This window comes from Amblyraja radiata, chromosome 3, assembly GCF_010909765.2.
Source record: "Amblyraja radiata isolate CabotCenter1 chromosome 3, sAmbRad1.1.pri, whole genome shotgun sequence".
In the NCBI taxonomy this organism is placed as follows: domain Eukaryota; kingdom Metazoa; phylum Chordata; class Chondrichthyes; order Rajiformes; family Rajidae; genus Amblyraja; species Amblyraja radiata.
This window is the reverse complement of record NC_045958.1, coordinates 128,567,314-128,591,051: the sequence shown is the minus strand read 5'-3', so window position 1 is coordinate 128,591,051 and position 23,738 is coordinate 128,567,314. Positions and strand designations below refer to the sequence as shown.

At 46.7% G+C, this 23,738-nt stretch overlaps 1 long non-coding RNA gene across 1 annotated transcript; it reads left to right on the top strand.

Moving 5' to 3' along the window:
- The first annotated feature begins 306 nt into the window (after positions 1–306).
- Positions 307–22,515, top strand: LOC116970733. Its single transcript, XR_004411297.1, has 3 exons — positions 307–391; positions 16,168–16,174; positions 22,487–22,515. It is a non-coding gene; the product is annotated as an uncharacterized LOC116970733 (long non-coding RNA).
- The last annotated feature ends 1,223 nt before the right edge of the window (positions 22,516–23,738 follow it).

Here is a 23,738-nt window from a genome sequence, read left to right as displayed (position 1 = left end):
ACTGGCACCCAATTGAGCATGTGGCCAGCGGAGAGGAACTGCAGGTGATGGCACATCACGCAGTGTGCCACGAGTCCTTCCTCTTTAGAAACGAACAAACAAAAAAACGTTTAATCTTTTTAACCTTTACAGTTGTGTCATAATCTTCTTAGATTCTCTCTGTTTGCCATAGGATGGGCGTTTGTCGGTGCTGGGCCCGTACTCGCTGGAGTTCAGAAGGATGAGGGGGCGGTTCATTGAAACTGTCCCACTTTCACCACTTAATTCACTACCTTTTTTACTCCTGGACATTTTTCATCACGTTGAAAAAACGCCCCGACCTACTTGATGCCACGAGTACCTACAACCTACATCACGGCCTACCTACGGCCTCGTGATGACCACGCTGCGAGTATGAGTCAAGGGTCGTGAATTAGGTCATGAAAGTGGGACAGGCCCATTCCCGACTTGTGAAATGCCTGGATCGAGTGGATGTGGAGAGGATGTTTCCATGAGTGGGAGAGTCCAGGACCAGAGGTCACAGCCTCAGAATTAAAGGACGTTCTTTTAGGAAGGAGATGAGGAGGAATTTCTTCAGTCAGAGGGTGGTGAATCTGCGGAATTAATTGCCACGGACGGCTGTGGAGGCCAAGTCAATGGGTATTTTTAAGGCAGAGATGGACAGATTCATGACTAGTACGGGTGTCAGGGGTTATGGGGAGAAGGCACAAGGGAGAGATAGATCTGCCATGATTGAATGGTAGAGTAGACTCGATGGGTTGAATGGCCTAATTCTGCTCCTATCACATGAGAATATCTGCATGATATCCACCCGCACTAATAAACGAGCCTCACTCGCCTTGCTCTGATGCTGCGGCCTCCATTTAACCTCTGCCCCTTTTGGGGTAGAGGTGAATCAGACAGCACCCTAGCTTATGGAATGGCCGTTCAGAAGCCTGATAACAGAGGGGAAGAAGCTGTTCCTGAGTCTGGTGGTGCGAGCTTTCAAGCTTCTGTACCTTCTGCCGGACGGGAGCGGGGAGAAGAAGGAATGACCGGGGTGGGACAAGTCTTTGATGATGTCGGCTGCTTTCCCGAGGCAGCGTGAAGTGTAGATGGAGTCAATGGTGGGAAGTGTGGTCTGTGTGATGGACTGGGCTACATCTACAATGGTGGGGAGTGTGGTCTGTGTGATGGACTGGGCTACATCTACAATGGTGGGGAGTGTGGTCTGTGTGATGGACTGGGCTACATCTACAATGGTGGGGAGTGTGGGCTGTGTGATGGACTGGGCTACATCTACAATGGTGGGGAGTGTGGTCTGTGTGATGGACTGGGCTACATCTACAATGGTGGTGAGTGTGAATCAAAGATGTGAACTTCAGTGTTATAGAATCATCGAGTCATATATCCCTTCGGTACAACTTGTCCACACCCACCAACATGTCCCATCTACACTAGTCCACCTGCCTGCGTTTGGTCCAAGTCCCGCCAAACCTGTCCCATACATGTACCTGTCCAACTATTTCATTAGACAATAGACAATAGGTGCAGGAGTAGGCCATTCGGCCCTTCGAGCCAGCACCACCATTCAATGTGATCATGGTTGATCCTCCCCAATCAGTACCCCGTTCCTGCCATCTCCCCATATCCCTTAACTCCTCTATCCCTAAGAGCACTATCTAACTCTCTCTTGAGAACCAGCCTCCACCGAGGCAAAGAATTCCACAGACATAACTCTGTGTGTGAAAAAGTGTTTCCTCGTCTCCGTTCTAAATGGCTTACCCCTTATTCTTAAATGATGGCCCCTGGTTCTGGACTACCCCAACATCGGGAACATGTTTCCTGCCTCTAGCCTGTCCAAACCCTTAATAATCTTGTTTTGTTAAACGTTGGGATAGTCCCGGCCTCAACTACCTCCTCTGGCAGCTCGTTCCATGCACCCACCACCCTCTGTGTGAAAAGGTTACCCCTCGGATTCCTATTAAATCTTTTCCCCTTCACGTTGTATCTATGACCTCTGGTCCTCGATTCCCTGACTCTGGGCAAGAGACTCCGCGCATCTACCCGATATATTCCTTCTATGCTCCGTGGTCACCAGTAACATATTTACCTATTTTAGATTTTTAATTTTTAATTTAAATTTCTTGGTGACTATGAATTAAAACAATTTTGCCCCCTTTGCTATCTACCTCGGACTATCTTTGATTGGACTGTGGTTTTAAGAGGAGCACGTCATATTCCAACAGAGTGAGCATACTTGGGCAGTCTGCACCCTAGCGGCATAAACATTGACTTATCCAATTTCCGGTAGCCCTTGCTGTCTCCTCCCCTTCTCAGCTCTCCTCAGCCCTCGGGCTCCTCCTCTTCCTTTTTCCTTTCTTCTCCCCCCCCCCCCCCACCCCACATCAGTCTAAAGAAGGGTTTCGGGCCGAAACGTTGCCTATTTCCTTCACTCCATAGATGCTGCTGCAAACGCTGAGTTTCTCCAGCGCTTTTGTCTACTTGGACTTTGCTGGCTTTACCTTGCACTAAACGTTATCCCTTTATCATGCATCTGCACACTGCAAACGGCTCGATTGTACTCATATATATCGTCTTTCCGCTGGCTGGTTAGCACGGAACAAAAGCTTTTCACTGTACCTCGGCACACGTGACAATAGACTAAACTCAGACTGCACTGAGATTGTTTGTGTTACTTTCCAAAAAGTAATTCCTTTTTAAATTAGCAAACTTAATGATCAATTGTGTGATTAGGGATTGCAAACGTGTGAAATATTAATTGGATTCCTTCTGTCTCATCAACAGTCACACGAGCTGTGAGCTCTCAGATTTTTCACTGAGAGGAAATTCAGCAAATCCTTGCAAACAGCGGGACACCGATTGAAATTAACTGCTGTGCTGGATTCTTTTTTCCAGCAAAACGACTTTTCTTTGCATGAAGGTATTTGGATGTCAGAGCGGCCAAAGGTCAGAATACTGAGGAGAAAGAATATAATGTCAGAAGAGTGATGTTTAATGTGCCAGTTTTATCGTGGTGAGGTCCAGTTCTCTCCATTCATTGTTCCTCAGGGTCATGTTTCAATCCTCTCACAAAATGGCCGTCTAATGTACACGGGATGGCGGGACTGTCATATGCTGAGAGTATGGAGCGGCTGGGCTTGTACACTCTGGAGTTTAGAAGGATGAGAGGATATCGTGTTTAAGAAGGAACTGCAGATGCTGGAAAATTGAAGGTAGACAAAAGTGCTGGAGAAACTCAGCGGGTGCAGCAGCATCTATGGAGCGAAGGAAATAGGCAACGTTTCGGGAGGGGATCTTATTGAAACATATAAGATTATTAAGGGTTTTGACACGCTGGAGGCAGGAAACATGTTCCCGATGTTGGGGGAGTCCAGAACCAGGGGCCACAGTTTAAGAATAATAAGTAACCATTTAGAACGGAGACGAGGAAACACTTTTTCTCACAGAGAGTGGTGAGTCTGTGGAATTCTCTGCCTCAGAGGGCGGTGGAGGCCAGTTCTCTGGATACTTTCAAGAGAGAGCTAGATAGGGCTCTTTAAGATAGCGGAGTCAGGGGATATGGGGAGAAGGCAGGTTTGTACGCTAATTGGCTTCGGTAAAATTACAAATTGTCCTTATTGGTGCAGCAGTAGAGTTGCTACCTCACAGCGCCAGAGACCCGGGTTCCATCCTGACTACGGGTGCTGTCTGTACGGAGTTTGCACGTTCTCCCCATGACATCGTGGGTTTTCCCCGGGTGCTCCGGTTTCCTCCCACACTCCAATGACATAAGAGAATCATACAGCACGAAAAATGCCCTTCGGCCCAACTTGCCCATGCCGACCAACATGCCCCATCTGCACTTATCCCACCCGGCCACATTTGGCCCATATCCCCCTAAACCTGTCCTATCTATTTACCTGTCCAAATGTCTACCTGCTTCAACTACCTCCTCTGGCAGCTCGTTCCATACACCCAGATTCCTATTAAATCTTTCCAGGGCTCGAAATTAGTGGTTGCCCGGGTGCCATTGACCACTCAAAGTGCCGCCGGGCAACCTAAACGGCGAGTCATTTTGCCCGGCTTGGCAACTTGGTTTATACCGAAGATAGACACAAAAAACTGGAGTAACTCCGCGGGTCCGGCAGCATCTCTGGAGAAAAGGAACGTGACGTTTTGTGTCGGCGACGGTTGTGGGAAAGTGTGGCGTGACGGAGGGTCGGAACGAATGACGGGCCCCGCACAGCAGCAGCGGCGATGGCGACGGCTCCATCTCCTCCTCCTCCCGCAACCCGCCCGGCCTGATAACGGCCGCTGCTGCCACTCCGCCAACGGCGCTTTCAAAACAGACCCTTGGAGGAGGGAGGTGTCGGCCGGTGGCGGAAGTAGAGTGGGGGGTGGGGCTGAGGATAGAGCGCGGTGACTGGAGGAGGGAGACGTGCCAAAACACTCTCGGCAGACCTGCACCGCAGCCAGGACCGATCCCGGACTCCGGCGCTGCAAACGCTGCCGAACCGACACAGACCGACAACTCCCTCCTCCAAGGTGGCCAGAGACGTCGGGGTCAGACGGGAGCGGTGCCCACAGCCAGCGCAGAGAAGCAGCGCTAAACCCTGTCCCTGTCTGGATTGAGACAGGGCTGTAGGCGAGACAGGCAGTTGAGCTGCATTTAGCGCTGGATTGAGCTGAAATTACTGTTCACGGGGCAGTGTGTGTGTGTGTGTGTGTGTGTGTGTGTGTGTGTGTGTGTGTGTGTGTGTGCGGCCGCCAAGATATTCTGTTCCCTCCATATTTTGATAGCGATTTGATCGATGATGCCGGTGTTATCCAAGGAGCGCTGACCTTCCTCCCCACCTCCTCTGCCCCTTCCTCTACCTCTCTTGTATGCCTCCCTCCACCGCCCTTATCCTGAGACCCCCTCCTCTCCATCCCGCACTGATCCACATTCCTGCCTCTATTCAGTCCTCACTGACATCCCCTGTGCTCCCCTCCTCATCTATTCCCCCCCCCCCCCCATCTATTCATCCTGCACTGATCTCCCTATCCACCTCGCATTGATTCTCCTGCCACTCCCCATCAATCCTACACTGGTCCCCCAATTTATCCTTTACTGACCCCCCTTCCCATCCATCCTGTACTGTTCCACCTCTTCATCCTGCACTGCGCCTCCCATCCATCCTGCACAGATCCCCCCCCATTCAACCCACTGTCATCCCCCGCGCTCTCCCCTCACAATTTTACCTACTCCAACCAACACACACTAATTCCCCTGCCTCAATCCATCCAATCCGCACCGATCGCCTTCTCAAGCCCCCCCCCCCCCCGTAACGTAATGCAATCAAATATGTTTTAATTCCAAACGTTATTATTTGTTTTAATCCATAATGATGGATTAATTAAATAGTGAACACGTGAAACATTAAAACCGCTGAATAATCCAACCACATTTTTGTTTGGAAGTAGAAAGAAAAAATTGCATTAATTGCAATGTGTAAAAAGAGTTGAGATACAGTATTATAATTTTGCTGCATGTCATTGTGGTACAGTATATATCATGTCTTGATTGGTGAATATGTTAGTTTGTGACTTTATTTGAAGCAGAAATAATATGTGAATGCTTCATTGAGCATAATTCCGACTGGTAACTACGCACTTCGTCCGAGCACGCGTCATGCAAGCCATCTTAAATGACCACCTAAACTGTCATTTGGCAACCAAAAAAGCTGCCAAGGTTGCCCTGCTGGCAACAGGGGAAAAAAGTTAAGAGCGAGCCCTGCTTTCCCCTCTCACCTTAAACCTATGGTTCTTGATGCCACTGCTCTGGGTAAAAGTTGGAAGAGAGAAATGCTGCAAAGATGACATAAATATTTGCAGCTTTATAAAACAATTATAATGGGTGTTCTATTTTTGATCTTTCCATCTTCATACCAATTAATGTGTTAATGGAAGGCTGGTGGGAAGGTTTTTGCTGAAACAATTAAATAAGTAAATGATTTGCAATGAAGCACATTAGCAATTTGCTAAAATTTCACGTGCATATACGTAAAATACACACATACACACACGCACGCACTCATACACATGTACACACATGCACACACACAGAGATACACACACATGCACACACACACATGCACGCACACACACCTGCGCACACGCACGCACACACACATACATGCACGCACACACATGCATGAACACACACCTGCATGCACACACACACATGCACACACACACACACACACACACACGCACACACACGCACGCACACGCACGCACACGCACACATGCACTCACACATACACACGCACACACACGCACGCACACACAAACACACATGCACACACACATACACATGCACACACACATACACACGTACACACGTACACACACATACACAAATGCACACGCACACAAACACGCGCGCACACAAACATGCGCGCACACATACACACGCACATACATAGATACATACATACACACGCGCACACACATGCACATACGCACACACATACACGCGCGCAAATACATATACACATACACTCACACACACATACACACACACAGACACATGTACATACATACACACATACATGAACACACATACACACACACACCTACACCCATACGCACACACACACATATGCACACATGTACATACATACGCACACACATGCACATGCACACACGCACACCCATACACATGCACATACATAGAAACATACGCACTCACACGCGCACACACACACACGCACATACATACACACAAACCCACACACATGCACACACACGCACACACATACACATACACACACACAAACACGCACATACGCGCACACACGCGCGCGCACACACACACACACGCACGCACGCGCACACACACACACACACACACACACACACACACACACACACACACACACACACACACACACACACACACACACACACGTACTGTAAATGTAGAAACACACTCCTGACGATTGAACCTCAGTGGTGCTTAAAGAAATTTAAGTTTAGGTTTATTATTGTGCAGTGAGAAGCTTTGTTGTGCGTGATAACTATGTATCATAGAGTGATACAGCGTGGAACAGGCCCTTCAGCCCAACTTGCCCACACCGACCAACATGTCTCATCTACACTAGTTCCACCTGCCCCCCCTCTGGCCCATATCCCTCCAAACCTGTCCTATCTATGTACCTGTCCAAGTTTCTTGTAGACCCTGCCTCAACTACCTCCTCTAGCTGCTCGTACCATACGCCCATCTGAGTGAAAAGGTTGCCCCTCATGTTCCTAGTAAATCTTTCAGTTCAGTTCAGTTTAGTTTATTGTCACCTGTAACGAGGTACAGTGAAAAGCTTTTGTTGTGTGCTAACCAGTCAGCGGAAAGACAATACATGATCTTTCCAGCCCTCACCTTAAACCTACGTCCATTGGTTCTTGATTCCCCTACCCTGGACAAGTAGTGTTGAAGGGTGTGTTTTCATGCTGTACGACGCTTTGACTTTTTGACTTTGTTACCTAAAAGTTACTGTGTTTAAATCCAAAGGCTACAATATGTCTGGTTAAAGGATGACTTGCCTGGTAAGCTTAATTTAGGTGTTGTTGACAAAGTAGAATGAATGAATGAATAAGTTTATTGGCCAAGTATTCACATACAAGGAATTTGCCTTGGTGCTCCGCCCGCAAGTGACAACATGACAGAGTGACAGTTAGGAATGACTCATACTACATCTATATAATTAAAAGTCTCATCTTGACCACTTCCTGTCTGCGCTGTATATTGATTTTAGAAAAATGCTGCCATATATCGCTATGATTTTTGGCCACCTTACTCACAGTCCACTTCCGCTGAGGCAGCCCCGAGGATTTTTCCTATCGATGAAAAATAAAAAAGTAACGAGTGTTTAAAAAACCTTGAGATCAGCTGATTGGTCCTCTCGCCTGTCAATCACCACGATGAAGGTAACGCCCCTTCCGGGGGGGGAGGGGAGGGGGCAGGTCTATAAAATCCCGGATGCATGAGCGTGTCAGTCACTCTGCAAGATCGCGAGGGAGAGGCCACGACTGTTATTCTAAGGTGTGAATCAACTGAACTGTGAGTCTGCAATGTACTTGCAATAAATGATTTGTTAGCCCTTAATGACAATGCCATGAGAATGCCAATGCCATGAGAATGCCAATGCCTGCTGTCCTGTCTGTGCTTAAAAGTGCAATGCTTAATTGGAAATGAAATGAGATGAAATGACATTGCCATGAATTGTTTGGCCTGCTGCCCTGCCTGTGCTTGAAACTGCAATGCTTTATTAAGTCTGTGTTTGGAAGGAATGCATGGTTTATTAGGTCCGACCCCGCTCATTTCGTGACTTCTGCTTATTGGACAGGTCGCGCTAATTGCATAATTTCCAGTGAGTGCAGAGGTCGTGCTGATTGCGGAAGTGCCGCTGACTGCAGAAGCCCCACAGTGGAGAGACGGCGCTCAGCCATGTGAGTTGATTCAAGAAAGTTCACTGTCATATATATGGTGTGAGTCAGTGTGTGTGAGTGTGAGTGTGAGGTTGTGTGTGTGTGTGTGTGAGTGTGTGTGTATGTGAGTGTGTGTGTGTGTGTGTGTGTGTGTGTGTGTGTGTGAATGCGTGAGTGTGTGTGTGTGTGTGTGTAAGTGTATGTTTGTGTGTGAGTCTGTATGTGTGTGTGTGAGTGTATGTATGTGAGTGTATGTGTGTGTGTAAGTGTAAGTGTATGTGTGTATGTGTGCGTGTGTGAGTTTGTGAGTGTGTGTGAGTGTAAGTGTGAGTGTGTGTGAGCCTGTGTGTGAGTGAGTGAGTGAGTGAGTGAGTGAGTGACTGAGTGAGTGAGTGAGTGAGTGAGTGAGTGAGTGAGTGAGTGAGTGTGTGAGAGAGTGAATGAGTGAGTGTGTGTGTATGTGTGAGTATATGTGTGTGTGTGAGTGCATGTGTGAGTGAGTGTATGTGTGTGTGTGTGAGTGTATGTGTGTGTGAGTGTATGTGTGTGTGTGTGTGTGTGAGTGCATGTGTGTGTGAGTGTATGTGTGTGTGTGTGTGTGAGTGCATGTGTGTATGAGTGTATGTGTGTGTGTGAGTGTATGTGTGTGTGTGTGAGTGTGTGTGAGTGCATGTGTGTATGTGAGTGCATGTGTGTATGTGTGCATGTGTGAGTTTGTGAGTGTGTGAGTGTAAGTGTGAGTGAGCCTGTGTGTGAGTGAGTGAGTGAGTGAGTTAGTGAGTGAGAGTGTGAGTGAGTGTGTGAGTGAGCGAATGAGTGAGTGTGTGTGTGTATGTGTGAGTGTGAGTATATGTGTGTGTGTGAGTGTATGTGTGTGTGTGTATGTGAGGTGGAGGGTGTGAGTGTGTGAGTGACTGTGTGTGTTCGTGTGTGTGTGAGTGTGTGTGTGTGAGTATGTGTGTGAGGTGGAGGGTGTGAGTGTGTGAGTGACTGTGTGTGTGTGTGTGTGTGAGTGTGTGTTTGTGTGAGGTGGAGGGTGTGTGTGTGACTGAAGTGCCAGCCCACCAGCCATGAGTAAAGGGCCTGTCCCACTTGGGCGTCATTTGCGCCTCATCATTTACGCGTCACGACGCTCCCCTGGTGCCGCGCACGTGATGCGCGCATGGTGACGTAGGCAGTGACGCGCGGTCGCGCGGGGCACCCCAGGATTTTGGTCTGTACAAAATCTTTGCGTGCCATCTACGTGATGCGCAAATGATGCCCAAGTGGGACAGTCCCTGAAGTGAACTGTCAGCCCACTAGCTGTAAGTGACTGAAGTGCCAGCCCACCAGCCATGACTCACTAAACTGCGAGTCCAATAATCCATTCAGTCCACCCTCTCTCCCTTCTCCCTCACAGAGTCTGTCACCTGTTTTGGGCAGAATTTCTGGCAGTTTCTCAGCTGCCAGCCTGCCAGGCCTGAGTGACTGAGCTGCCAGGCCTGAGTGACTGAGCTGCCTGGCCACAGTGACTGAGCTGCCAGCCCAATAATTCATTCTGCCCACAATGTCCCACTAGCCCTCTGGAAACCAGTCCCTTCGGTCCACAACATCCATGCTAATGCTCCAGAAAGCCCCCCCTCCCTGGCCACTAATATTGGAATTGGTGGAGAGGTGGAATATTGTGTGAACATGGGACCCAATGGGTCCCACTTAGTCGAGTTAAACATGAATAATAAAACATTATCGAAAGAAGATTTTCAACTTTTTCAAGCTTTGGAGTTTGTACGTTCTCCCCGTGGCCTGCGAGGATTTGCACCAAGAACTTCGGTTTCAACAGACAATAGACAATAGACAATAGGTGCAGGAGTAGGCGATTCGGCCCTTCGAGTCAGCACCGCCATTCAATGTGATCATGGCTGATCATCCCCAATCAGTACCCCGTTCCTGCCTTCTCTCCATATCCCCTGACTCCACTATCTTTAGGAGCCCTATCTAGCTCTCTCTTGAAAGTATCCAGAGAACCGGCCTCAATCACCCTCTGAGGCAGAGAATTCCTCAGACTCACAACTCTCTGTGTGAAAAGGTGTTTCCTCATCACCGTTCTAAATGGCTTACCCCTTATTCTTAAACTGTGGCACTTGGCTCGAATTCCTCCCACACTCCAAAGACGTGCGGGATTGTACGTTAATTGGCTAGGTGTAAATGTAAAAATTGGTTCCCCAGTGTGTGTAGGGTAGAGGCCCTGTCCCAGTTGGGCGTCATTTGCGCGTCACGCTGATGGCGTGCGAAGATTTTGTACATCCCAAAATCCTGGGGCGCCGTGCGTGACTGCGCGTCACTGCCTACGTGCGCGACGCGCGCTTTGTACATCATGACGCGTAAAAGATGTCGTGTAAATTACGCACAAATGGCGCCCAAGTGGGACAGGACCTTTAACATGCGGGGATCTCAGGTCAGTGCGAGAGCCTGTTTCCGCGCTGTATCTCTAAACTAAAGCAAACCTATTTCCCTCGGACAGATTTAAGTCGATTGAAAGGGGACTTTGCAAGGATAAAGGACAAATCAGCCGCCCACAGCTATTGTTTTGATCCATAAGACCCAGACACATCTGAGGAAAATATTGAACAGTTTTACGTGGGACTTCTTTGAACAAATTCCAAGAAGTTCTCTTGTGATTAACTTATGGGGCATCAAGACATTTCAGTCCACTAGTAAGTCAGATATAACCAGGGGCATTGATTCTTCACAGAGAAGAGAGAGCAAGCAAGCTTTAAAGTCCAGTGCCCACAATCTCCAGAGCATGGAGAAGCATCACAATTTATTTTTACTTCAGGGAGAAAAAAAAGTCATATTATCCCAGGTCAGGGCAGGTGCAGATTAAATGGACAATTTTAATTGCCAAATTAAATTGCATTATGTCATAGTCATAGTGTGATGCAGCGTGGAAACAGGCCCTTCGGCCCAACTTGCCCATACCGACCAACATGTCCCATCTACACGAGTCCCACCTGCCTGCGTTTGGTCCATATCCATCTCAACCTGTCCTATCCATGTACCTGTCTAAATGTTTCTTAAACGTTACGATAGTCTCTGCCACAACTACCTCCTCTGGCAGCTTGTTCCGTACACCCATCCTGTGTAAAAAAGTTACCCCTCCCATTTAATCTTACTCCCTTCACCTTGAGCCTGTGTCCTCTGGTCCTCGATTCCCCTACTCTGGGCAAGAAACTCTGTGCATCTACCCAATCTGCTCCTCTCATGATTTTGTACACCTCTATAACATCATCCCTCATCCTCCTGCGCTTCAAAGAATAAAGCCCTAGCTTGCTCAACCTCTCCCTGTAGCTCAGACCCTCGAGTCCTGGCAACATCCTTGTAAATCTTCTCTGCATCCTTTCCATCATAATCCTATAATGATCAGCCATGATCACATTGAATGGCGGTGCAGGCTCGAAGGGCCGAATGGCCTACTCCTGCACCTAATTTCTATGTTTCTATGTTTCTATAACAAAGAATGTCTGCCTAGCTGCCGTGAAGTTCTGGTCACCCCATCAAAGGAAGGAGATGGTGGCTTTGGACAGGGTGCAGAAGAGGTTCACCAGAACGAAAAGAGATTGATCAGTCTGAAGAAGGATCTCGACCCAAAACGTCGCCCATTCCTTCTCTCCATAGATGCTGCCTCACCCGCTAAGTTACTCCAGCTTTTTGTGTCCACCTGAAATTTACAAGAATGATGCCTGGACTTGGATTGTCTTCTCTGGAAAGTTTGATTTAAAGGGACACCTGAGATATATATATATATATATATATAAAATTATGAGAGGCATAGATAGGGTAGAAGCTTTTTCCCCAAGATGGAAATGTTAAGGCAAGCTTTAAAGCAAGAGGGGCAAAGTTTAAAGGAGATGTGCAGGGCAGTTGTTTTTATACAGACGATGGTAGATGCCTGGGTCGCGCTGTCAGAGGCATCAGTGGAAGCCGAGGTAAATGTTTAAGAGGGTTTTCGATAGGAACATGGATATGCTGTAATGGAGGGACATTGGGTGGATCTATCATTGGGTGTCCCCCTCCCATTGGTACGGAGCTTTTGTAATTTTCAGCTTGAAATTGTGCAATCTGGTGCATACTGTAGCGAGTCTTTTAACTTACACTTGAATGCAATATTTATGCTTTAAATTGGATCAGCTATGAATAAGGTTAGGCTAAATTACATTCCTAATTACATTCCACAGTAGAGCCCAGGCTCTGATCAACATGTGCAGCATATGAATGATCTTAGTATATTCATGTATGGGAATAAGATTATAATTAATCACTTGTCCCATGTTGACCAACCTGGGTCTCAATGCACACCTGGTACTACTCCTGACCCTGACTCCTACTGCATACCTTCTCTCATTCCTGACCCTGAGTCCAGCCTTACACCTGGCCCCCTAATCTACCCTGATCATAGCTGCTTACCTGCTTCAGTTCCCAGTGCTGAACACTCCCATTGTCCCAGCTTTGACTGCACACCTAGTACTATTCCAGACCTTGACTCTGGATGCACACTTGGCCTTGCTCCTAGCCCCTTTGCACTGACAATATATCTGGCCCACACATAAAGCCCCATATCTGACCCCCTGGACTTAACCTAATATGTTCAAGTCCACAGGTGCTTATCTAATGCAGTAATCTTTTATGGGGCACTTTAAGGACCAAATTTTGTATAACAAAATGTGCTACATCCATTGGCTTCCTTGTTATCTAACATCCCAGTTACTTTGTCAAAGAACTCATCAATTGGTTGAACATAATTTCTCATCCATAAAATTATACTCACTCAGCTGTATAAGTATTCTGTTACCAATTCCTTCATTTTCCTAACAAACTGACCTGAAGTTATTTTCACCCCCAATATTTTCAGTAATTTGCTGTCTTCCTCTCAGCTGGGACTTTTCCGAAATGCAAAGTCCACTAACTATATATTTAAGCATAATATTCTATTTAATGTGATCTTGAGAGTACATAATATTTTCTGTGGTATTTATAACACAGCAATGATAAAAAATATATTTGTTTTGATTGTACCTACCAACATGCATATATTATTATATTACAGTTACATTGAAGTAATTGAAATCCAAGTGAAGTTTAAATGGCATCAGATAAATGAAACCTCCGGAATGGATGATATTCATTACGTGGTTGGTTGGAGTCAGTATCAGCACAATTACTATATTAAACTTTGAATCTTCAGATGTCCTGGTTCAAGCTAAAACTAAAAACGAATAATAACCTCCTCACACAATCCCCTGCAAGTATCTGTCACTCCTTTAAAACATGCCCCTTCTTTGAACAAGCTCTTAAATATCGCATCTGAATCAGTTTCCATCTGATTACACTCCTTGAGGATGTTCATCTACATGTTCAATTAATAAAACACTGAGATTGGGGATATTTCTATTCAACCTGTCAAAGGAATTTGGGTGGGGGGGGGGGGGGGGGGTTAGAAATAGTCAGTGAGGAATACAAACACAATAATTGAGTGGCAAATGACAATAGTGCAACTTTCTCAATATTTAACTGAAGGAAATAATGGGTTATCGGGGCTGTATGTTGTGACAGTCTGACACCTTGCATGTCACTTTAATATTACACTTATACCATCCCCCTAGATATTCCAGATTAATAAATTAAGGTTTTGTCAACTAATTACAAATCAGGCTAATTACAAATCAATAATATTAGCCAAGCCAACTCCAAAACACGAAGCGCTGAGCATTGGGATCCAGACATCACGGGCAACTGGCCTCAGTTCCCCGCTCACATCTGGCAGTGCTCTCCGTCTGAACCAGGGGCCGCGGAGTGATTTTGAAAGTGGGGGGCCTGAGCGATCACTGATCACTGGCCTTGGGGGTACCCAGCGAGGGAGTGGAGCGACCGAGTGGGGGGAGGGTGTGGGAAGGGGGTGTCCCCACTCCCACGGTAGGGACATTTTCAAATATGATATATTAAAATCATGTTTTCGTGCATTGTAGAAGTATGATTTCAATGTTTTTTGTTTGAAGTATTTTTAAGAGGTAACTTTTTAAGGGGTAACCTTTTCCACACAATGGGCATATAGAACAAGCTGCCAGAGGAGGTACTTGAGGCAAGGACTATCCCAACATTTAAGAAACAGTTAGACTGATATGTGGATAGCACAGGTTTGGAGGGATATGGACCAAAGGCAGGTAGTGAGGCTAGGACATGTTGAGGGTGTGGGCAAGTTGGGCCAAAAGGCCTGTTTTCACACTGTATTTCACATGTTATTAGTTTTGAAATTCTCGTTGATCACAGAATTTCACACGACAGAGCGTGAGAAATCCTTTCCTCAATGTGAGAGCATGAGAATTTGGCGAAATGCGTGATTCTCACGCTCAATGCGTGAGAGTTGGCAGCTCTGTCTCTGTGATACAGCTACATAATGGTTCCCTAATATCGATCTCTCCTCCCCTCGCAAGCACTCCCCTTCCCCAACTTTCACCTCTCCTCTCCCCCTTCCCTTCCCTCCTCTCCTCTCCTCCCCTTTCCTCCACTTCCCACCTCCGGCTCTCCCCCCCTCCCCTTCTCCATCTCTTATATTCACTGAATTTAGAATGATGACGGGGTATCTTATAGAAACATATACAATTCTTACAGGATTGGACAGGCTAGATGCAGGGGGCCATTGTTTTTGCCTTTGCAAACATTATTATTATTCCATTGACTCCATCTACACCTCACGCTGCCTCGGCAAGGCCAGCAGCATAATCAAGGACCAGTCGCACCCTGGCCACTCCCTCTTCTCCCCTCTCCCATCGGGCAAGAGGTACAGAAGTGTGAAAACAAACGCACACCTCCAGATTCAGGGACAGTTTCTTCCCAGCTGTTATCAGGCAACTGAACCATCCTACCACAACCAGAGAGCAGTGCTGAACTACTATCTACCTCATTGGAGACTCTTGGACTATCTTTAATCGTAATTTACTGGACTTTATCTTGCACTAAACCTTATTCCCTTATCTTGTACACTGTGGACGGCTCGATTGTAATCATGTACAGTCTTTCCGCTGACTGGATAGCACACAACAAAAAGGCTTTTCACTGTACCTCTGCACATTTGTTATATAAATTAAACTAAACTAAACTAAACTAGTTTAGCATCCGTCACGGTGGTGCAGCGGTAGAGTTGCTGCCTCACAGCGCCAGAGACCCGGGTTCGATCCTGACTACGGGTGCTGTCTGTACGGAGTTTGTATTATTCTCCCCGTGACCTGCGTGGGTTTTCTCCAGGCTCTCCGGTTTCCTCCCACACTACAAAGACGTGCAGATTCGAAGGTTAAATGGCTTCTGCAAATTGTAAATTGTCCCTAGTGTGTGTAGGATAGTGTTAGTGTGCGGGGATCGCTGGTCGGTGCGGATTCAGTGGGCCCAGTAGTAAAGTAAAACTAAACTAAACTAAACTAAACTAAACTAAACTAAACTAACTCGTTACACGTGACAATAATAAACCTTAAGCTAAACCTCTTCATGGCCTTTATATCTTGCTCCTACATCATTACGAGAGGGTGTGAGCTTTAAGGAGAGGTTGAGGGGGTTGGGTCTCTATTCCTTGGAGTGCAGGAGGATGAGGGGTGATCTTATTGAGGTGTATAAAGTCATGAGAGGAATAGATCGGGTAGATGCACAGAGTCTCTTGCCCAGAGCAGAGAAATCGAGGACCAGCAGACACAGGTTCAAGGTGAAGTGGAGAAGATTTAATAGGTATCTGAGGGGTAACTTTTTCACACAAAGGGTGGTGGGTATATGGAACAGGCTGCCAGGGGATAGACACAAAATGCTGGAGTAACTCAGCAGGAGAGGCAACATCTCTGGAGAGAAGGAATGGGTGACGTTTCTGGTCGAGACCCTTCTTCAGACTGAAGAAGGGTCTCGACCCGAAACGTCACCTATTCCTTTTCTTCAGAGATGCTGTCTGACCTGCTGAGTTACTCCAGCATTTTGTGTTTACCTTCGATTTATCCAATCGTTTAAGAACAAATTAGACAGGTACATGGATAGGACAGGTTTGGAGGGATATGGACCAGGCGCAGGCAGATGGGACTAATATAGCTGGGACATTGTTGGGCGGTGTGGGCAAGGTGGGCCGAAGGGCCTGTTTCCACGCTGTATCACTCTATGCCTCTAAACAATGTTTGTTTCGAAAACCTTGCACACTGGGGCAAGGGCAGAGCATTATAGACACCAGCCAATTCCCGGATTAATTTGATCTTATAGTAATTAAACATATGAAGATGAGAAAGGAATATTGCTTTGATGTTTCGACCGACGACTATTTTTCAATAAACATACTTTAAAATAGACTAATTAGTCATTGATCTCATTACTGTTTAGTGACATCATGCTGTGCATGTAATGGTTGTATTTCCACCATGTTATTACCAACCAAAAATCATTTATTTTAATTTCTACTAATTCATGGTTAATGGCTGGATAATATATGCAAAGTGTTCTGCAATGTATTAGTGAGACACAATGAGGAACTCAATAACTAAATATTGCAAATCCTTGCAAATGCTTTCAGGTAAAGCATCCACGTCTGAAAATGCTCCTTGTTTAGCAGTTGCTTTTTGGGGTTTATGAATTTCCACTCAAGACTGCAATCGTCCGAGCTTCTAGAATTGGTTTTAGTTTAATCTAGCTCAGATTTGACAGCACAGAAACAGGACCTGCATCCCACCGAGTCCGCGCCGACCAACGACACACATAAGGGACAGTTTACATTTACACCAAGCCAATTAACCTACAAGGCTGTACGTCTTTGGAGTGTGGGAGGAAACCGAAGATCTCGGAAAAAACCCACGCAGGTCACGGGGAAAACATTAGACAATAGACAATAGGTGCAGGAGTAGGCCAACTTCGAGCCAGCACCACCATTCAATGTGATCATGGCTGATCATCCACAATCAGTACCCCGCTCCTGCCTTCTCCCCCTATGCCCCAACTCCGCTATCTTTAAGAGCCCTATCTAGCTCTCTCTTGAAAGTATCCAGAGAACCGGCCTCCACCACCCTCTGAGGCAGAGAATTCCACAGACTCACCACTCTCTGTGTGAAAAACGTACAAACTCCGTACAGACAGCACCCGTCGTCAGGATCGAACCCGGTCTCCGGTGCTTTTCGCTCTGTAAGGCAGCAACTCTACCTCTGCGCCACTGTGCAGCCCTAGGAAAGATGTTTATTTCTTGACTTCTTATACCCATGTGTTAAATTATCACCCTGGCTGGCTCAATCCTGCAGGAAAGGCTGAGGAATGGATTTTCACTGAGAAATCCCACAGATTCAACATTATCTGAATAAAGAGATTCCTCCTCATATCCTTTCTAAAGGAACGTCCTTTATTTCTTGGGCCATGGCCTCTGTTCCTAGACTATCCCACTAGTGGAAACACCCTCACTGCATACACACTATCTAAGCCTTTCACTATTCTGTATGTTTCAACTCCAACACTCTGTGAAACGTCACCTATCCATGTTCTCCACAGATGCTGCCTGACCCGCTGAGTTACTCCAGCACTCTGTGAAACGTCACCTATCCATGTTCTCCACAGATGCTGCCTGACCCGCTGAGTTACTGCAGCACTCTGTGAAACGTCACCTATCCATGTTCTCCACAGATGCTGCCTGACCCGCTGAGTTACTCCAGCACTCTGTGAAACGTCACCTATCCATGTTCTCCACAGATGCTGCCTGACCCGCTGAGTTACTCCAGCACTCTGTGAAACGTCACCTATCCATGTTCTCCACAGATGCTGCCTGAGAAGAGGTGAAGGAGAGAAGGATAGAATAAAAGGAATATAAAGCAAACGTTTAGAGGGATCTGGGCCAAACGCAGGTAAATATGACTAGCTTAGATGGGGTATCTTCCCTGATGGCGGAGTTGGGCCGAAGGGCCTGAATCCACGCTGTACGATTACATCTGGTGTAGTGAGACTAACTGAGTTAATGTGTCCACTGGAAGCAGATTAAAGTGTTTTTGTTTCTTTAATAGCAGAGCAGCCAGACATGCCTTGAATGTCAAGCTTTACTAAGCAGCGCGGTGGCGCAGCGGTAGAGTTGCTGCCTCACAACGCCAGAGACCCGGGTTCCATCCTGACTACGGGTGCTGTCTGTACGGAGTTTGAACATTCACCCCGTGACCTGCGTGGGTTTTCTCCGGGTGCTCCGGTTTCCTCCCGCACTCCAAAGACGTGCAGGTTTGTAGGTTATTTTGCTTTGGTAAAATTGTTGATTGTCCCTCATGTGTGTAGGATGTTGTTAGTGTGCGGGGATCGCTGGTCTGCTGGTCAGGGCGGTGGAGGCAGGTTCTCTGGATGCTTTCAAGAGAGAGCTAAATAGGGCTCATAAAGATAGCGGAGTCAGGAGATATGGGGACAAGGCAGGAACGGGGAACTGATTGGGGATGATCAGCCATGATCACATTGAATGGCGGTGCTGGCTTGAAGGGCCAAATGGCCTAATCGTGCACCTATTGTCTATTGTCTATAACTCTTTTCCCTCTCACCTTAAACCTATGTCCTCTGGTTCTGATTCACCTACTCTGGGCAAGAGATTCTGTGCACACAGAGAATTGTGAGTCTGTGGAATTCTCTGCCTCAGAGGGCGGTGGAGGCCGGTTCTCTGGATACTTTCAAGAGGGAGCTAGATATAGCTCATAAAGATAGCGGAGTCAGGGGATATGGGGAGAAGGCAGGAACGGGGTACTGATTGTGGATGATCAGCCATGATCACATTGAATGGAGGTGCTGGCTCGAAGGGCCGAATGACCTACTCCTGCACCTATTGTCTATTGTCTATTGCGTCTACCCAATCTATTCCCCTCATGATTTTGTACACCTCTATATGGCCACCCGCCACCCTCCTACGCTCCAAGGAATAGAGACCCAGCCTTGTATCAGTTGCCAGCGCTGTCCATATTAGCAACTCAAGAACCATATTATTGCTTGCCTTACAGTGAATGACTGAGTTTGACATTACACATCAGTTGAACCTCAGTAATATTCCTCAGCTTAATTATAATAGATATGGAGTAATTAATATGAAATTATGCTGTTATGGTGTAAATGTGTGAAATTAAGTCAATAAGCATCTCAAGCAGATAAATAGCCTGTAATGACATGGAATTTTAATGCATTTTGCATAAATAAAGTAGAAATTATCAGCGTTTTTTCTGTTTAAGAAGGAACTGCAGATGCTGGAAAATCGAAGGTAGACAAAAATTCTGGAGAAACTCAGCGGGTGAGGCAGCATTATGGAGCGAAGGAAATAGGCGACGTTTCGGGTCGAGACCCTTCTTCGGCTCAGTGTTAGACAACTCCGCGCTGGATCGAGTGGATGTGGAGAGGATGTTTCCAGCGCGGAAACAGGCCCTTCGGCCCACCGAGTCTGCTCTGACCAGCGATCCCTGCACACGAGCACGATCCCACACACAATTTACAATTTTACCAAAGTTAATGAACCTACAAACCTGCACGTCTTTGTAGTGTGGGAGGAAACCGGAGCACCCGGAGAAAACCCACGCAGGTCACGGGGTGAATGTACAAACTCCGTACAGACAGCACCCGTAGTCGGGATTTAACCCGGTCTCTGGCGCTGTGAGGCAGCAACTCTACCGCTGCGCCACTCCTTCAGACACTACAACACACACCTCCAGATTCAGGGACAGTTTCTTCCCAGCTGTTATGAGGCAACTGAACCATCCTACCACAACCAGAGAGCAGTGCTGAACTACTATCTACCTCATTGGTGACCATCGGACTATCTTTGATCGTACTTTGCTGGCTTTACCTTGCACTAAACGTTATTCCCTTATCATGTATCTGTACACTGTAAATGGCTCAATTGTAATCATGTATTGTCTTTCCGCTGACTGGTTAGCACGCAACAAAAGCTTTTCACTCAAGCATCAAGTCTCGATGCTATTCAATCATGGAGCCAAGAGTTCACCACCCTTCTCCCCATAACCCCCTGACATCTGTACTAATCAAGAATCTATCTATCTCCGCCTTAATAATATTCATTGACTTGGCCTCCACAGCCGTCTGTGGCAATTAATTCCACTGATTCACCACCCTCTGATTATAGTCTTTCCACTGACTGGTTAGCAAGCAACACAACATCTTTAAGAATAAGGAGCAAGCCATTTGAAACGGAGATGAGGAAACACTTTTTCACTCAGGGAGTTGTGAGCCTGTGGAATTATCTGCCTCAGAGGGAGGTGGAGGCTGGTTCTCTGGATACTTTCAAGAGAGAGCTAGATAGGGCTCTTGAAGATAGCGGAGTCAGGGGATATCGGAGTCAGGGGATATGGGGAGAAGGCAGGGACGGGGTACTGATTGGGGATGATCAGCCATGATCACACTGAATGGTGGTGCTGGCTCGAAGGGCCGAATGGCCTTCTCCTAAGTCAAGTCAAGTCACTTTTATTTCTATAGCACATTTAAAAAACAACTCTTGTTGGCCAAAGTGCTTTACATTGGTGGAGGTGCTAACGTTACACAACAGTGGTTCATAGATTAAGTACATACATAAATACATACATGTAGCCCTCCCTCAGAGGACGTCAAGAAAGGCTTGAGAGTAAAGATGAGTTTTAAGTCTCGACTTAAAAGAGTCGATGGAGGGTGCAGTTCTGATGGGAAGAGGGATGCTGTTCCACAGTATCTAGGTACCTCGGTTTCACTGCAGGGATCCGAAGGCAAGCAGCAACTCTGGCCCTATCTTGTCGTGCCATAGACCCAGATCACCTCCTCCATCGGGCTATCAGCAGAGAGCAGAGGCCACCCCGACTGAAGTCCCGTCACCCCTTTGCTCCACATGGAAAACAACTCCCAGCATCCATCCATCCAGCCAACTGGGACAGAAGCACACTGGATAGCCACCAAGTGGTCACAGGGGTGGAAGGCAACCTCATCTCCATTACACAGCTACATCTCTTCACCAGATAAAAGCTGTCCAGGGTCTGACCTCCCCAGAGGAGCTTGGATGAAGCTCAACAGACTTGGTACTGGAGTTGGGCGTTTCAACGCCAACGTGTGGAGATAGATGGGGGCTCCCTCCGCCAGCGCCCAGCCTGTGAATGTGGAGCAGAACAACAGACAGCCAACCATGTCATCTCTGGGTGCCCGCTCTACCACCCACCAAATGGAGCTGTGTCAGGGCCTGGCAGACATTGACGCCAACAGAGACAACAAACTGGCTGCTCAACACCCGGCGCCAGATCTAACTATTCCTTTGGTTTATTTATGTTTCATTCGCAAGAAGAAGAAGGTACACGTGACAATAAACTAAACTGAATGAAACTAAACTAACTAACATATGCAGAGAGCAAAGGTGGCATCAGGATTGATTAAACACATCTGCTTCCAGCTGTGCACAGCAGGACGGGATCAACCTCTGTCGTACAATCAGTAATTGTTTAATTGTGCGTTGTAAAGTAGCGTCTAATTTGGTTGAAAAGCCAAAAGCCATTGTCAGCGAGCAGTATACAGGAACAGGCACTGATATTGCTGCCGTTCCATGCAGTGTAAAGGGCCTTTCCCTCTTGGACAACCTAATCCACGAGTTTAGAAGACCCTAGATGAGTTGAAAAAAATGTCACGGTCGGGTTGACTCGCCGAAGTAAAAGACCTCCCTATGACTATGTCTACGACCTCCTACGACTATGTCTATGATCTCCTATGACCCCCCTCGACCTCAGTCTTCCATACCTTAGACCAACTACGACTAGCTACGAGTGGAAAATTATCACATGATAAAATGATGTCATGTTTGCATTTTTTCTCGGGCCAGTTACCGACCTACGACCTACCTACGAGTAAAAAGTATCAATTTTTTCCATGCCGACCTTTTTTTTACTCGTGGACATTTTTTATCAGGTTGGAAAAACCGCCGCGACCTACTTGAGGCCACGAGTACGCGGAGACCACTCACGAGCACGAGGAAGAGTTACGAAGACCTCCTACGACCTCGTGGCGACCACGCTGCGAGTATGAGTCAAGGGCAAACTCGGCAGAGGTCGCCAATTAGGTCGTGAAAGTGAGACAGGGGCTTTCGCGAGAACTCACCCAGCGCACTGACCACAACTATGACATCAGAGAGGAGAAAGATCACAGTTAGAGTGGTCGTTCAGAGAGTTAGAGAGTTCAGAGTGTTTAGTGTTAGGGGTGGGAGATTGCAACCATCACGTGGTCCGCCCTGTTTCGACGAATGCAATCAACCCGGCGTGCACAATCAAATAAGATCAAATAAGTTGTCCTACCACTTTAGGCTGTGCACACCACACGCAAGAAGAAGAGGAGAGTTTAGTATGAGATGGTTAGAGGGCTCAGAGCGTCAGAGGGTAAAGAGTTAGAGGGTTAGAGGGTTCAGAGGGTTAGAGAATGAGAGAGTTCCGCGGTAAAGTTCTGTGATAGAGGGTTCAGTGATTCAGTACTTAGACTATTAGCGTACTGAGAGTTAGACAGGTTAGTTTAATTTAGTTTAGTTTAGAAATACAGCGTGGAAACAGGCCCTTCAGCCCACCGGGTCTGCCAATTAACCTACAAACCTGTACGCCTTTGGAGTGTGGAAGGAAACCTTGGAGAAAACCCACGCAGGTCACGGGGAGAACGTACAAACTCCGTACAGACAGCACCCGTAGTCAGGATGGAACCCGGGTCTCCGGCGCTGTGGGGCAGCAACTCTACCGCTGCGCCACCGTTCCGCCGTGTTATTTTTTTTTTCACTTAAATTTTTATTGATTTTTAAGAGATATTTTCAAAACAGTGCAACACCATCACCATAAATAAAACAAAGTAAGAAAAACAGCAATTAAAAAAAAAAAATAAGTAGATGGGGGGAAAAAAAAAAAAAAAAAGTGAAGAAAAAAAAAAAAATTGGAATAAGACCGTGTGGTTCACTTACCAAATTAAAAAAAGAAAAACCATTACATTGATTAGTTATCTGGAGATAATTCAACATTCATACAAATACCATCTAGTTCTATATAACGCAATCTTTCCATATCTAGCTCGGCATTTATCTAATTGGTCATGGCTCAAATAAACAGTCCATTTTTCCCAGGTCTTCTCAAATGAATTCTCCTTGACTCTCAAGGAATATGTCAATTTCTCCATATTAAAGATGTCTCGCACAATTTCTAACCACTGTTCCTGTTTTGGACTTTTTTCATTAAGCCACTGCCTGGTAATGGCCTTCTTACTTGCTGCAAGCAAAACTTTAATCAAATATGTATCTTCTATGTTTA